This window comes from Propithecus coquereli, unplaced genomic scaffold, assembly GCF_000956105.1.
Source record: "Propithecus coquereli isolate 6110/MARCELLA unplaced genomic scaffold, Pcoq_1.0 Scaffold473, whole genome shotgun sequence".
NCBI classification, from domain to species: domain Eukaryota; kingdom Metazoa; phylum Chordata; class Mammalia; order Primates; family Indriidae; genus Propithecus; species Propithecus coquereli.
The window spans coordinates 590,721-605,702 of record NW_012150541.1 but is presented as its reverse complement, the minus strand read 5'-3'; the positions used below and the strand labels follow the sequence as shown (position 1 = coordinate 605,702).

Below are 14,982 nucleotides of genomic sequence, written 5' to 3'. Positions count from 1 at the left end.
TTTTTGTATAAAATCTGGAATTGTGTGGTTTGGGGTCCCAATTTGTTTCCTTTACTCTGAAGTTTCCTTTCATCTCATCTCTGTTGTTTTGTTATCTCATTATTAATTGTTTAATTGAGTCTTTTTCATAATAAATTCTTACATCGCATAATACATGCGGGGAAAACTGCCTCTGCTCATTGGATTGGGTGTTTGTCCAGCCTGAAGAGTGTTTACTCTTTCCTTCTGCTGTGTGTTGTCATAGGTCCCATACCATTTCTTTTCATTGCGTTCATGCTTAACGTGGGCAGTTCTGTCCTGCCTTTGGTTTGCACTATCACGTTATCAGTGAGCCCCCCAACATCCTTCTTACCGTATCTGGGCCCACTTTATCTTCGCTTCTCTAAACATCAGTCTTTGGCTTGACGGTTTTCTATCGCTTTTTTCCCCTAAATGCATCAAGGAGGAAAAAAAGTATACAGAGCTTTGACAAAACACCAAAGTCAAATTGTCTGAAGCTCAGAGCAGTTTGGGGTAAGGGAAACCTCACGCGTAACTTGATGCAGGGTCTCAAAGAAGGTCACCAGGACCTAATTTTGCTTTCTCTTCATCTTTCGGTTGTGTTTCTCTTGGCTCTGTTCCCTAGTTTGTAGACTTCTATTCTTGTTCAGAACTTTAATCCTCTCAAATTGGAAATATCTTGGAGTTTTATTCACTCTAATGCTGCCACATGCCCACAGGCTGAGAGCTGGGCAAAGGGCAGGGAGAAGTCTTGTACTTCAGATTCATTCCGAGTTTGGGGAGGTGGAGCTGGAGATCTTGCTTCAGTCAGCTCTTGGCTGGTTAGCACAGCCATGTAGTTAGGAGTCTTTACTTACTAGGCTTGGTAATGTCATGTCACAGGGCATGACAATGGGGACGGTCTCTCCCCTCTGTTAGAAGCAGGAGGAGGCCTGGGCCTCTGTCCAGCACAGGAGCTGCATGACAGGTGGGTGAGGGCAGACCAAGGCTGGGTGGGGGGACAGAAGGAACGTGATGAAGAGACCACTGCAGGAGAGAGCAGTCTGGAACATGAAGCCCTCACAGACAGGGAGAGAGCAAGTCCAAAATCTGGGGCGAAGCTCACTACCAGCGGCGGGGAGGTGGCTTTGGTTTAGGACTCCCCACGACTCGGTCATTTCAGGACCACTGCTGCAAATCTTGCCATATGTGACTACCTTCTCCAATATTATTTCCTTACTAATTTTCTCTAAATTAAATTTTTATAAATTAGCTTGACCATGACTCTATCTCTGTTAGCTTAGTTGTAGTAAAGTCTCAAATAATGTATCAATAATGTTTTTCTAATATACACGAAAATAAATATGTAATTCATACATGAAATAAGAAACAGCCGTCCTTGTGCTGTCTGCAATCGTCTCTGACGTTTCCCCACGTTACCGCCACAAAGGACCCTTCCTTTGGAAAACGCTGGAAGGGCTGACATGAAGAAGGAAAACGACCCTCTGCGTTGCCAGGATGCACTGGAGGAAACTGTTACCTTTTTTCTTTTTTACTGCAATTTGAGGCTGCTTATTTCTTCTTGTTTTTGTCATGAGGGTTATTAAACATCGGCGATTTTTTTAAAAAAGTAATTACAAATATGCACCTTATAGCACATGGAGCTCTAGATTATATAACAGGATTTATTTTAATACTTCAAATGATTAATTCATGTACATTTATGCTTTGATTATAAAGCATGTATAGTTTATATGTACTCTAGGATCATTTTAATAGAAAGATTACCTTGAGATGATCACACTTTTCCATGAAAGAGACAATGTTTTTGTGTACATAAAAATCATTCTTAACACTACAATGTTTTAGGAAATTTGATATTTAAAAACTAAATGTCCGTCATGCTTTAATAACTGATACGAAATAGATATTGATATCTTATTTCCTGGAAAGTTTCCTTACAATCTTGGTGCTGCATTATATATCTCATTACCAAATTTTTCCTCAATTCCTAGAAAAACTGAAAATATGTCCATATAGGGTAAAAATTAGGTGAATAATAAATCATCCCACAAGTGATAATGTTCTGTGGATTACAGACACTAATTTCATGGTGAGAAATAAAGAAATTAAGTCATTTCATTCTGCCAGAAATCTGTTGAAGGCCTTATAGTTTCTCGAACTAGTTTAGGAAAAATAGACTTTTACCAAAGTGTAGATAAAATATTTCTGAGAGCCTTGTGATTTTTGAGTGAAGAATGCAAGCGTGTCCTATGCATCATGACATCATCTGAAACAGATCATGGAAGGTACTGAATTATTTTATTATTTGGTCTTCCAGTGATAACAACTTTAATTTCTAGACTTCAGTTTATGTAATAGATTGAATCAATTAATTGTTCTTAATCATATAAGAAGAGAAATAGTGAATGTATTTCCCACTGTGAGTAGAATGGCCACCTGCCCTCAGGCTTACACATGTGGCAATGTGGTAACTTTTCTCCGAAACACTCACGTGCACATGCACACGTGATATGTTGTTTACCTGTACCCAGTGGTCAAGAATTTGATATTCACTCATATTCTCATATGTGTGAAATGACATATGAACAAGGCTATTCCCCACAGCATTTTGTATTAGAAAACAATTGGGAATAATCTTAGTGGCCTATGATAATAGCAGAGTTAGCCGTTTTGGCGCATCCGCCTATTGACTTCAGTGGCTGAAACAAATGAAGTAGCTCTGTAAGTACTAGCATGGAAAAATACCCATATACTAAAATTTAGGTATCAAAAAATTCATATGTCTATACGTTTGCAAATGCCTAAGAGTCCTCCGGAAGGACTGAAGAGAAACCAGGAACTAACTTTGTCTCAGGAGAGGAGAAGTGATTGGGAAACAAAAGGTAAGCAAGACCTAAGTTTTTCATTGTTTCCTTTTTGAACCTTTTGCATTTTGAAAGCCATGCATATGTGTTCTCTACTTTTTTTTTTTTAAAAAAGTGTAATGTTCACTGCCACTCAAATAACATAACTATGTAACTCTATTATATACACTACTTGCAGTTCTGAACACTACCTAACACAAAATCTGAATTGCCACTTATATGTGTAACGTACACCATTAATTCATTTATTCAAAAATCACTTACTCAGCACCATTTAAGGAGCTTGCTAGATGCTGAAGTTGCAAAAATGACTGAGACTCGGCCTCTTCTCTGGGGAAGAGAGAAAGATAATTACAAAACAATGAAATAACTATTTAACATAAAGGTGTAAATCCAGTCACAACAGGACAGAGTGGTGGATGTCATACTTACTCTCCTACCATTTTATATATATATAAAAACTGGAAAAAGCACCTGGAGTAAAGGTTTGTTTTGCCCGTCAGCGGAGGGCTGTGATTCCTGACAGAAAGGAAATGAACGAGGTGAGCACACACCACCTGGCTTTCTGCCCGGGGAAACTGTCTAAATAAAGCCCAAACAAGCGCAGCTCTGTTTCTGAGTGGAGGAACAGAAATCAAAGTTTATGGCTCCTGGAGAGGTTGGAATGTGAGGCAGGACACCAAAGCAGAACAAAGCTGGGCAGAAAGGGAGCCCTAGAAGCCTGCACGGGACCCCTTAAGTCTTCAATCCGGCGCTAAGCTGCGCGCTAACAGGATGAGGCTCTCTGAACCCGTCATCAGACATCTGCTGGGGGCCGTGAGCTTCGTGGAGACTCCAGAGGTTGTTCTGTGCTGGGAGACCTCAAAGCTCCCATCGGCCTGGGTGGAAAGATCCTGCCAAATGCTGTGGGCATTCGGTCTAGACCCCAAAAAGACTGTCTTACAACTGGGGCCCCCTAGCCCTGGAGTAGGGTTCTACAGATATATCCTAACAAAGCTAAAACTCACCTAGTCTCTCCAGAATCTTGCATCCAACAACGATAAGAAATTACAAACAATAAAGAAAAATAAACACACACAGGAGCAGGGAAATGATCAGGAACAAAACAGTCACTAGACGCACCCTCAAAGATCACGCGGATGTTAAAATCAGCAGGCAAAACACTTAGAAGTGTCATTATAAATATATCAAAGGGTTTAAAAGAACGGATGAATATAATGAGTAAACGTGGGCACCTCTTCAGAAAAATAAAAGTTAGTTTTTAAATACCCAAATGAAAATTCTATGACCTAAGAACACAATATCTGAAATGAAAAATTCACAGGAGGGACTTGGAAGAATATTAAGCACCGCAGAAGAAAAGATCAGTCAATTTAAATACGAAGCAGTAGAAACTATCCAAACTGAAACACACAGTGAAAAAGGCTTAAAGTGCAAAAAGCATCAGTGTCCTGTGGGGCAATGTTAGGAAATATTGTGGGCGTATAATTGGAGTCCCAGAAATAGGGGACAGGGGGAAAACATTTTTGAAGAAACAATGGCTGAAAATTTTCCAAATTTGATGAAAACTATAAATTTATAAACCAAGAAGCTCAAGTAATCCCAAGAAGAACAGACATAAAGAAAACTGCACCAAGAAACATTTTAATCAAATTTCTAAAAAGCAATGGTAAGGAAAACATTTTTAAATCAACTAGAGGACAAAGATACAGCACACTACCTAAACTACTGATACAGACAATAAAAGATGGATCTCAAAAAGGTTTAGCTGCGTGAAAGAAACTAGAAATAACGTACTATGAAATCCATTTGTATGAATCACAGATCAGGCAAAACTGCCTATTGTAATGGACACCAGAACAATGGTTGTCTTTGGCAGGAGTTGGGGGACTTTTTGGGAAGGGATATGAAGGAACTTTCTAGAATGACGGAAATGTTCAGTATCTTGAGGGGGCATGCACTTCACTAGTTTATGCACTTGACTTTATACGTTGAACAGATCCCTTCGGATCTATACAATACATGTGTATTAGTCATCAATGAAAAGCAATCCAAGAAAAAAGAGTTAAAAGGTCCTGAGGACATTGAGGAGGGCGCAGCTATACTCTTTTATGGGTAAGTAGAGGCATGTTCCAGCAGAGAGCCTGTCCTCTGGATTCCAGTGGGTCGTAACTGGGAATACTTGGACATGACTTGGAAAAATAGGAGGAGAGAGAATAGTTGTTTGGTGATGTAAAAATAGTAGGTTCTGGACTGTTAGAGTTGTTCATTCTGGTACATTCGAGGGGTCCGAATAACCATCCTGACTCCCTCTTTGTGCAGATGGGTCCTGAACAAAATCACGAAGGACTCTGGTGCTTGCCCCGCCTTATGGCCAATCACCAAGACCTGATTTCTGGCTGCTGAAGTTGGATAATTTTATGTTAGTATTTCTCTGTAATGTTTAAAAGCAAATTCTGTGCTTTCTACACACTGATTTTGCCTTTTTTTGGCCTTTCTGGGGAGCATTTCTGGCCTCAGCATTTTAATTGACATCTACTGAGCCCTTTGAGTGTGATGAGCATTATCTGAGTTTCTGCAGAGAAATCCAAAGGCCGGGTCCTCGAGTAAGATGGGGACAAAACGCGGAAGGACGGTTAACGTCGCAGTCACAGGAACACTGCCCGAGCTGCGCCTCAGAGGAAGGGGCTATGCCAGGTGTCGGCAGGTGTCCTCAGGTGTCGGCTGGGCCTGAGACGGCCAGTGCGTCAGCCCCAGCGAGAGGACGAGGAAGCTGTGGACTTAAGAAGGGTCCTAGGATAGGACGGCGGTGAGAGCTGCTCAGGATGGCCAGAGGTGGGGAGCTCCTTGGAGCCAATGAGGATGAGGATAGGGAATTGAGCCCAAGAGGGGTGAAACAAAGACGGCAAAGAAGGACGAAGGGGCTTTCGTGTGGGAATCAACACAGCCTACGCTTGCGTGTGACAACGACAAATGTCTGCAGACTTTAGAAGAAGTTGAGAGATATTGCTTAATCTCTAAAAGAATCTTTGGGGTCCAACAGAGAGGATATCGCTGGGAGAGAAGAGCCATCTGCCTCCCCATCCTGTTCCCAGGGCTGTTCACTCTCCAACAGCAGATGTCTGACAAAGGCAGCTCGTTTCTTTCTTCGGAGATCACAGTCCCTGGCTGCCCGGCCCTGCAGTGTTAACAAGCACAGCCATGCTTATCAGAGCTTTGAAATTATCGCTTTCGTGTACTGAAGCCGGGCTCTGCAGGCCATGACAGCAGGAAAACCCAAAGCTCAGTGACGTCACTGGGCTACCTGGCCCCGCCCCAACCTGGGCTGTTCCTTGGGGGCTCACTCAGGAGGGAGCCGCCCATCGCTGGGCTCCTGGGTGACAAGGCTGCCTGCTGCTGCCTGCTGGGGCCCATCCTCCTCTCCTCTGCCAGCCCGACGCCTTCACGGAGCACCTCCTGGCCAGCGGGGTCGCCTCAGGAGCTCAAGACGGAGAAGTGTGGAGATAAGCATAGCCTGGGCTGCTGGAGCTTACAGCCCTGGGGCGGGGGAGAGGGGGGCGTCAGGCGAGTAAACAAACCCATAAGCAATCCCAAACCGTGATGGGGGCTGTGGAAGAGAGCGGCAGAGGGGAGGGGTGCAGGGTGATGGTCCAGAGGCCATGATCCGTAAGAGGCAGCCAGGTGCACAGGTTGGAAGAGCTCTGAGCGGAAGGAGCTTGGCTCTGGCACTGAGAGGAAGGAGACAGGGTGGGAGCAGAGCGAACAGGGGTGAGGGGCCCAGAGCAGCCAGGGGAGTCAGGCAGAGCCTCCTGGGAGTTCAGGTTTTACTCTGAATGAGGGCTTTGAAGCATGGGGCTGGCAGGACCAGTTTACACTTCGTAAGGACGCCTGATGATGTGCGAGGAATGGATCCTCTTGGGTGGGTCTGAAGTTGGGGGGCCACTCAGGCACCTGAGAGGCAGAGGCAGTGAGAGGAGAGAAGGGGGAGCATTTGAGGTGCACAGAGAAGCCAGATGGGAAATGGACTTGGAGAGCCGCTGGAGGGGGCGGTGGGGGTAGGCACAGGGCCCACCGTGGAGAAACTGAGTAAGAGCGAGAGTCAGGGCTGGGACGCAGAGGACAGCCCAGCTGCAGCAGGAGGAGGTGTGGGTCATGCGCACACGGATGTGGTGTAAAGCTCTGGGGTTGAGAAGGCCCCCCGGCCCCACAGGGTATGGGGGCAGGGCAGGGGAGGTAGAGCTCACGCTCCCCACTTGCTTCACAGCCCTTTGCCCCCTGGGGAGGGCAGCTACATTGGGGCAGGTCACCTGTGGATGCTCGGCCAGGAGGGACCCACCACTCTGCAGACTTTGGGGTCTGTAGCTCTGTCTGGAACAGGCCCCAAAGGTCCTAAGAGTTGGCCGCCAGCTGTTAATGCAAGGTGAGGCGACACACCCTAAGTCCACTTCCTCACCGTTCCCTCACAAGCCTACCATAGAGGGCAGCATCCCTCCTGAGGGCTGGGCCCTGGCCCACGCCAGAGGGCAGGCACAAAGGTTCAGAACCAGACGTGGTGTCCTTTCTTCCCCTCCAGTGCAATTTCCTGTTCTCTGAAGACTCCCTAAATAGTTTAAATGAATCACCTGGGAAGAAGTCGCCTGGGACAGCAGGCCCAGACCTCTCCTATGTTGCTCCTCTTCCTCTTCTTGATGTGTACTTAATTTTGCCAGATGTTGCTGTAGTGACAAGTAAACCCTCTTCAACACCCACCAAGCAGGCATCCTCGCCCCCTCTTTCCAGAGGAGGCCACCATGCTCTGGGACTTCACACCTCTCCCGGCTTGGCTTCTTCAAACCACAAGTGGTTCCGGTGCCCTGCGCTTCCCTGCACCCGCTGTAATACCCAGAACTGTCTCCAGCCAGGCCACTTCCTGGTGCACAGGGCCCAGGCCGGATAGGAGGGCCTTGCCTTTTCTTTCCCGGTGGTAAGATGCCTGTCACACCTTGACACCCTCCATACGCACCTAGGGCCAGGCAGAGGGCCCGGGCCAGGGGCTTTCTGGAAGGAGGAGGAGCCTGGAGTAAGAGGACGCCCAGGGTGCCTGGGTGCTCCAGGGCCTCAGGGCCATCCCCTTCGGGCGGGGCCGCACGCCAAGAGGGGCGGGCGCCCTGGGTGCGCTCCCCGCGCCGGGCACCAGGCGTCGCCCCGGCTCCTCGCAGCGCCGGGCCCCCGCCCCCGCCGCGGAGCCGGAGCCTGAGCCGAGCCGAGCCGGGAGGCGGCGGGACCGGCCAGCGGGCAAATTTCCTGCTCTGCTGCGGACGGCGGGCGGCAGGAGCGGCGCACGCGGCGCCGGGACCCCGCTGCCTCCGCGCGTCCCCGCGACCCTCCTCCGCGCTCAGCGGGGACCGCTGGACGCCCCCGAGGGCGGCGGGCGGACACCCAGGAGATGCGGAGCCGCCGCGGCGGCGCGATCGGCGCGACTGGACCGGCCCCCCCGAGGTGAGGGCGCGCGGGTGCGGGCGGGTGGCCGTGCGCCCCGGGGCCCGGGCAGGCCGGGGACTCGGCCTCTGCCGCCGCCGCGGGAGGGAGGGGCTGCGCCGGGTGCCGGGTCCCGAACCGGGTCCGGCCGCTCCGGCGGCGCGCCGGTACCGGCGACTGGGGACCGCGCGACCCCCGCCACCGGCCCGCAGCGCGACCCCTCTCCAGAGCCACCAGCCCAACTTGCGAGCACACTCCCTCTCGGTAAACAGAAGAAGAGGGTGTCTGCTGGTGGTGACTGCGCGGGGACGGCGACAGGGCGACGAATGTGAAAGCTGGCGAGACAGAGAAAGGCTGCCAGCGGCCGTGTTGGGGCCGCGCACACACAGGGGTTGAGAGGGGAGCCTTTGGAGAAGGTGGCGTCAACTCCGGGAGGGTCGGGGTGCCGGGGATGCTGCCAGGGGCCAGGTCCCCCTGCCTTCTCAGGGAGGGAGGAGGAAGAGGGTGCTGCCTGGCGCGGAGACGCAGCAGGGAGACCCTGGCAGGTGGGCCAGGTCGGACTGGCCCGGTCTGCAGGGTCGGTGACCTGGCAGAGCTCCTGGGGCCAGAGGCCTGTGCGGTGCCAATGCTGCGTGCTCCCGGGGACCAGCTGGGGAAGGCCGGGCAACCCACAGGATGGCGAGGCTGAGCCAAGCCGGCTGGAGACCGTGCCGGACCTGACCTACATTCCTTCCAGGCGTGCAAACCTTTCCAGAAAGGTTAGACAGTTATACTTGGGGAACTGTGATAGGGATTTGTCTTGAGTTACCACCACTCACCAGAGAAGTTTGATCCCTGAAACTCAAGGAAAGAATATGGATCTGTGCTTGTATTTTAGAGTGAATGAGTGTGTAGCGGAGTTGAATGAAAACCAGCAAAGGATGGTCACATGTTCTAAAAATTACCGTGTCCATGTCTAGTTGTCTCCGCTCTTGACCCCAGATGCCTCTCGACCGGGGATGTCTGGAGGTCTTTGTGTCCCAAAGGTCGATGAAGTTCTGCCTCTGCAAAGTAAAGACTCGTGCCCATTTAAACTGTGTGTGTGTGTCGGGGGGTGTCCTCCCAAAACCCGGACAGGACACTCAGCAGAGGAGGGCATGGCGGATGCCTGTGGCTGGGGCAGGCCTCTGACCCCCATGGTCACTCGGCCCTCAGGATGGGGGCAGACCTCCATTGTAGGACCAAGGCTGGGGGCTGGGCTTTCCAAACTCAGGCTTGAGGCCTTTGGGGAGCAAAAGGCCAGAGGCACAGGCCTAAGAGGTAGGGGCTACCCTCCCAGAGAGAGGGCCTGGCACAACCCCCAGCCCCCAGGCCTGGCCCTGCCCCTGACCGTGACCTTGGGGAAGAAGGTCTTTGTTTATTGGCGTTAGTGATGTCTGCGAATCAGTACCACCCCCTTCCCCACCCCAAGACTTTCCGTGTGTGCACGTGAGCTAGCAGCTAGATTTGCTCTCTGGAAAAGGCCAGGTTGTTGGATGAATCAGATGGTTTTGGATTTAATAACATATTCCCTCATCACCCCCAGCCAAAGCAGCTGAGGGAAGTTGATGATGAGCGAGTTGTTGTCTCCCTGCGATGCTTCCTGGAGTCGCGAGCATGGGGTGTGGGGGGCAGTGAGGATAAAGCAACGTGCTCGAGTCCACAAGCCACACACAGAGGCTACTTCTCACTTCTGTGCAGGGGCGCCTGGCATTCGTGGAAACCTGGAGGAGTTTGGAGCTCTGTGCCCTAAAAAGCGGCCTCCTCCCCGCAAGGCCTACATGCATGCAAATCCTTGACCCTGAGAGGAGATGCAGGTGTGGTGGGGCTGATGGCAGAAGCAGAGGCATCAGTTGGTGAAAATATGCTTCTCCTCCAAACCGTGCCTCAGTTGGCCCGCTTTGCTCCGTCTCCACCACCATTATCCCAGTCTGAGTTGCCACCATTTATCCAAATCCCTTCCCTCCGGGCCAGAGGCATATTTCTAGCCCAGACCACTCCTCTGCAGTTCTCACGCCCACCTGCCCGCTTGACGTTTCTCCTGGGTTATCAAATGATCCTGAACTCACTGTGCCAGAGTCAAACTTATGATCCCCCTCCCCACCCAATACTTTCCTGGTGTTTTCTTCTCCATCCAATTGCACCTACCTCCACGCTGCTTCAGGAAGACACACTGGAATGCAGTTTCTGTGAGGACAATATTGTATCTTCAGTGCCCAGCCAGGTACCTACCTGTTGGACAGGTGAACAAGTGAGGAAGTGAGACCTTTTAGGAGAACATGTGCTGATGTGAGCGTGTTTGTGTATTTTTAGTGGATGTCAGCTGTGGTTGATAGACAGCCACACATCTCTGTTGGTGTAGATGGAACTTGAATCATGGAGAGATGAGCATGGTCCATCCAGGGGTTACCTGGCCAGTTCTACCCACATGACTTCCCAGGGAGGCAGCTCCGGGAGCAGCGAGGCAACACTATCCAAGCTGCCCTCCACTCCCTTGTTGGATCCATCATTTTCATTTACAATGTTTGAGTTACACTTACAGAGGTTCTGCTGCCAAACCAGAAATGAATATATCCATTAGGACTGGCCTTCTTGCTAAGATCATCTCTAGTTTTCCTTTTGGCTTTTCTCCTAGAGAACCAATGGCTTGGTACTCCCGGAAGCCCCCGTGCTTTCCAGATTCCAGGCCCTGCTGTCAATCTCCTTCTCTTTATCTCCATCTTAGGGACTCCACGCCACACCTCAAATGCCTCGGTCTCTGTGAGGCCTTCCTGCCCCCCTACCTAAGACTAATCTCTCTTACTCTGGATTCCACAGGAAGTTATTTGTGCCTGTCACAAAGCGCTGGACTTATTTTGATTTCCAGCTCACTTGCTCAAATAGCTCATGTCCTCCACCAGGCAGTCAGTGCTTCGTGGGCAGCGGGCGTGTGTCTCAGAGCTTGCACATTGGGTTCAGGTATGGACTCAGATTCCGACAGAGAGAAGAAAAGGAAGCTGGCTTGGTAATCCCCAAACCAGGGGTCTCCCAGCCCATGTCTGGCAGCAGTCCCCCTGCTCCCGCTGCTCACCTGGGTCTAGGATTAGCAACATTCAACAAAGCCCTATGACTTCAGGTGCCGCTGATGATCTAAAGTCATTGAGTCATTTGGCGAAATGACTCAAAATTCAGGCCTCAGCGTTCTCTTCTAGCATGGGAGTGGTCATGTCTACTTCACACGCTGTTGCAAGGGGGACAGATGGTACACGTAAACCACAAGGCACATGGCTGGCACTCAGGAAGCTATAGTTATTTTTTCCCTAAAACACCTAGTGCTGTGCATTGCATGCGTTAAGAACCAGCAAAGTTTGAGCGAATAAATGAACCAAGCCAAAGTCTGTATTAATAGATACCTTTTGTTCACCATCCAGATTGGTGAGTCAGATCAGTATGGTGTGACATGCTAGATAACTTTAGTTTTTGCACGACAATCTGAAAGATTATGTAAATTTTGCGTGATTAAGTACTTTGATCCCATAATGTTATCACTTACCATGAATGAATCCATTCTTCAACACACACTGCCGACTTCAGTGTTTGAGTGGGTCGATGAGGCAGAAATGCAACTTGCTGTGCACATTAACCTGGGCCCGTGGCCTTGATTAAAGCAGGCTGGGTGTGAGGCATTGCAAAAGTGAACCAAACCCAGCACCAAGAAGCAGTGTGGTCTAGAATAAGGTGTATAGAAGCAGAGAGAGCGTCTTCTAGACCAGCACGTGAAGCTATGAAGCTACGGACTGCCTCAGAAACTCTCAGAACCTCACTTTGATCATCTCCAAAGAGAAGAGCTGCCCGGGGCCATCTCTGAGTCCCTTCTAGCTCCTGCACTTCAGCTGGATTTCACACCTCCCCACCGTGGGTCCGGGAAGGGCTGCTGGCTGTGTACACAGCTAGATTCAAGGCTGGGCTGCCTCCCGTTTCTCTGTTCAGCACTTGGGCCGCATCTCTCTCTGCTCTGGGTACCAAACCTGGATAGAGTGAGAATCGGCTCACGGGTACATTGAACATGCTGTTTTCTTAGTTACTGGCCTCAGACATATCAAAAATTTATTTTTGAGCGTCATTATTTTATTACTTGCTTTTAAAATTTTTTTGTTTTTAATTTTTGCAAAAGCAGAGTGCTGGGTAATATTCTAGATGGCTGGGACTTGAGATCATCAGCGGCACCTGGAAGTCATAGGGCTTTGTAGAATGATGCTAATCCCAGACCCAGGTGAGCAGTGGGGCAGGGGGACTGCGGCCAGATGTGGGCTGGGAGACCCCTCTTTGGGGATTACCAAGCCAGCTTCCTTTTCTTCTCTCTGTTCCGGCTGCTCTTCCCCAAATCACGCCCATCGCGCCCCCGCCCCATGCAGGTGTTGCACTCCGGGAGTTTTGATGTGGTCCACAGACTTTGAACTGTCACAGCACCTGCTGGTGTAACCAGAAATGGGGGCCCAGGTCTTTCTTTCAACTAGACAAATACTTCAAAGGGGTTGACTAAGCTTATGAAATAAAAATTCTTAACAATATATTCCAGAAAATCAAACAAGCTTTTACATTGGTTCCCCCCCCAAAAAAGGGACCAAATGAAATAGTTTTAAAGGATGTCTAGAGTATCTTTCAAATGCTATCAAGAATGTTTAATTAGACTAGTCCGCTACTGTATATTGTATCAAGTAATGAAAGGGGTGGAGAAATCTCTTTTCTCCTCAAAACAAATATCGACTCCATCAGTGGGTAGGGAACCATTTAGAGACAAAAGGATACTTTGTTATGTGCTAAAAACCTATGGAGTGTTTCGGTCGGGTGTTTTGATGTTAGTGTTTATTGGATAAAGAATGAAGAACCGGTAGGAAAACTTGCTGGGACCCAGGTCTGGATGCCGACAACACAAACTTCCCTTCCAGTGGAAGGGCTAGTGCGGGACGACGGTGCTGGGCTGCGAGCTCCCAGCCGGGTGCGTGACTCTGCCCTCGCTCCCGGGGTGGACGGCTGTCTGCACGACGCCGGGAGCTCCGAGTCTCCCCGCAGCTGTATGTGAAGCGGAGGAATGGATGGATGCAGCGATAGAACCCAGGGGCAGCCTGTCTAGGTCACGGTGGAGGATGCCAAGTGCAGTGGGCTCTCCTGAACTCCGAGTTCACTCTCCCTGAACTCCAGCAGCAGATCCAAGCGACGGGGCTTTGTTTTCCACGGGCGGCGACACGGCCTGGGCTCGGAGGAAGGACTCGGGAGCAGGAGGACTGGGATCAGACTGGGGCCGGGTGCTCAGGCTCTGGGGGAGGCGGGGGTAATGGGGACAATGATGTCACCAGAGGGGTTGTCGTGAGGGTGGGTGGAGGTGGTGTGTGGAGACCTGGCCAATGCTCACCACAGGGCAGTGGGGTCACGCGAGGTCAGGGGTCATTCGAGGCCTGTGCTGATCTGAGCTCTGACTTCTCGGCCACGGTCACTTTGTCCTCAAGACGAGCCCCTCGATTTCTATTCTATAAACGCAGACATAATTTTTGGTTACTAACGTCCTTAAATCCATTTGGACATTTCCAGCTGAACATTAGTCACCGGTTTTTATACTAGCGAGAAAATTAGTTCCATTTTTCTTCTCAGTGGAGATTTTTGAATGTCCTATCACGTAGCTACTTGATTACAATGTATTATTTTAAATGACCTTTGTACTAAGGCTTTTTATTTTGTGTCTCACTCCGAAAGGACTCGCCGTTTTTCTGGCTGTGTCTGTACAATAGGGCTTTAATGGGGCTGCCGCGCTCTTCCGCAGACTTGGCCCGGACTCCCTGGCTAACGTGCACCGCGTGCTCCGAGGGCTGGGGACGCACCTGCTGAGCGCAGCCCCGACCCGGGGAAGCTCCTGTCCTGGCAGGTTCCTGGGTCAACTCCGGGAAGCTCTGGGCGTCCTCTCTTCTCCCCGTCAAGGCGGACGGCCTCAGAGGTGGACACCCACAGACACAATCTGATGTCCTAGCCCTGGGCTCCCCCCACCCTGCCCCCACTTCACCACCCAGCCTGCTCGAAGTCTTGTCATGGGCTATCGCTTTTCATTTTGCTGTTGGAAACACAGCCTGCGTGGAAAGAGACCTGTGAGAAAGCCCGTGTCTCCTCGGTGGGTGCTAACATTTGAGTCCTGGTGTGGACCCGTTCTCTGTTGTGGGGATTGGGGGTGAAGACACAAGGAGGAGGGGAGGGCAGAGGCTCAGAAGGGACCTTGAGGACACTGGCCGTCAGTTTTTCTTACCCTGCAGTTTTCCCAGGACTGGCTCTACTCTCAGCCATTCCATGCTAGTCCACTTGTTGCAAAGCGCAGTCAACGGCTGGGCTGTCACTAGGATGGGTGGTCCGTGGAGCAGGCACCATCTCGTGGAGGCAGGTCAGTCCTCCCTTCAGAGCGCTGCAGCCCATTTTCCAGATCCCAGAGAGACCTGCCAGTGAATGCAACTGGGAGGTTGGTGTTCAGCACAGAACACTTCCTACAGATGTCGGTGTTTCTTTCCAAATCTTTCCTTTCTTCAGGGCACTTTCCCACTGTTATACAAATAGGAGGGGGGAGAGAGAGAGAGAGTTTCTTAGACGCTGAGCTTTTATCTTCCAGTGCTTGTCAGCTGAG

General features: G+C 50.3%; 1 protein-coding gene across 1 annotated transcript in view; it reads left to right on the top strand.

The window, feature by feature from the left end:
• Nucleotides 1-8,096: 8,096 nt before the first annotated feature.
• PTPRE (protein tyrosine phosphatase, receptor type, E) overlaps nt 8,097-14,982 on the top strand; it is a 139,399-nt gene continuing 132,513 nt past the window's right edge. Inside the window, exon 1 of the mRNA XM_012655366.1 lies at nt 8,097-8,345. The gene's annotated coding sequence lies outside the window, so the exon portion shown is untranslated. The remainder of the gene's footprint in view (nt 8,346-14,982) is intronic.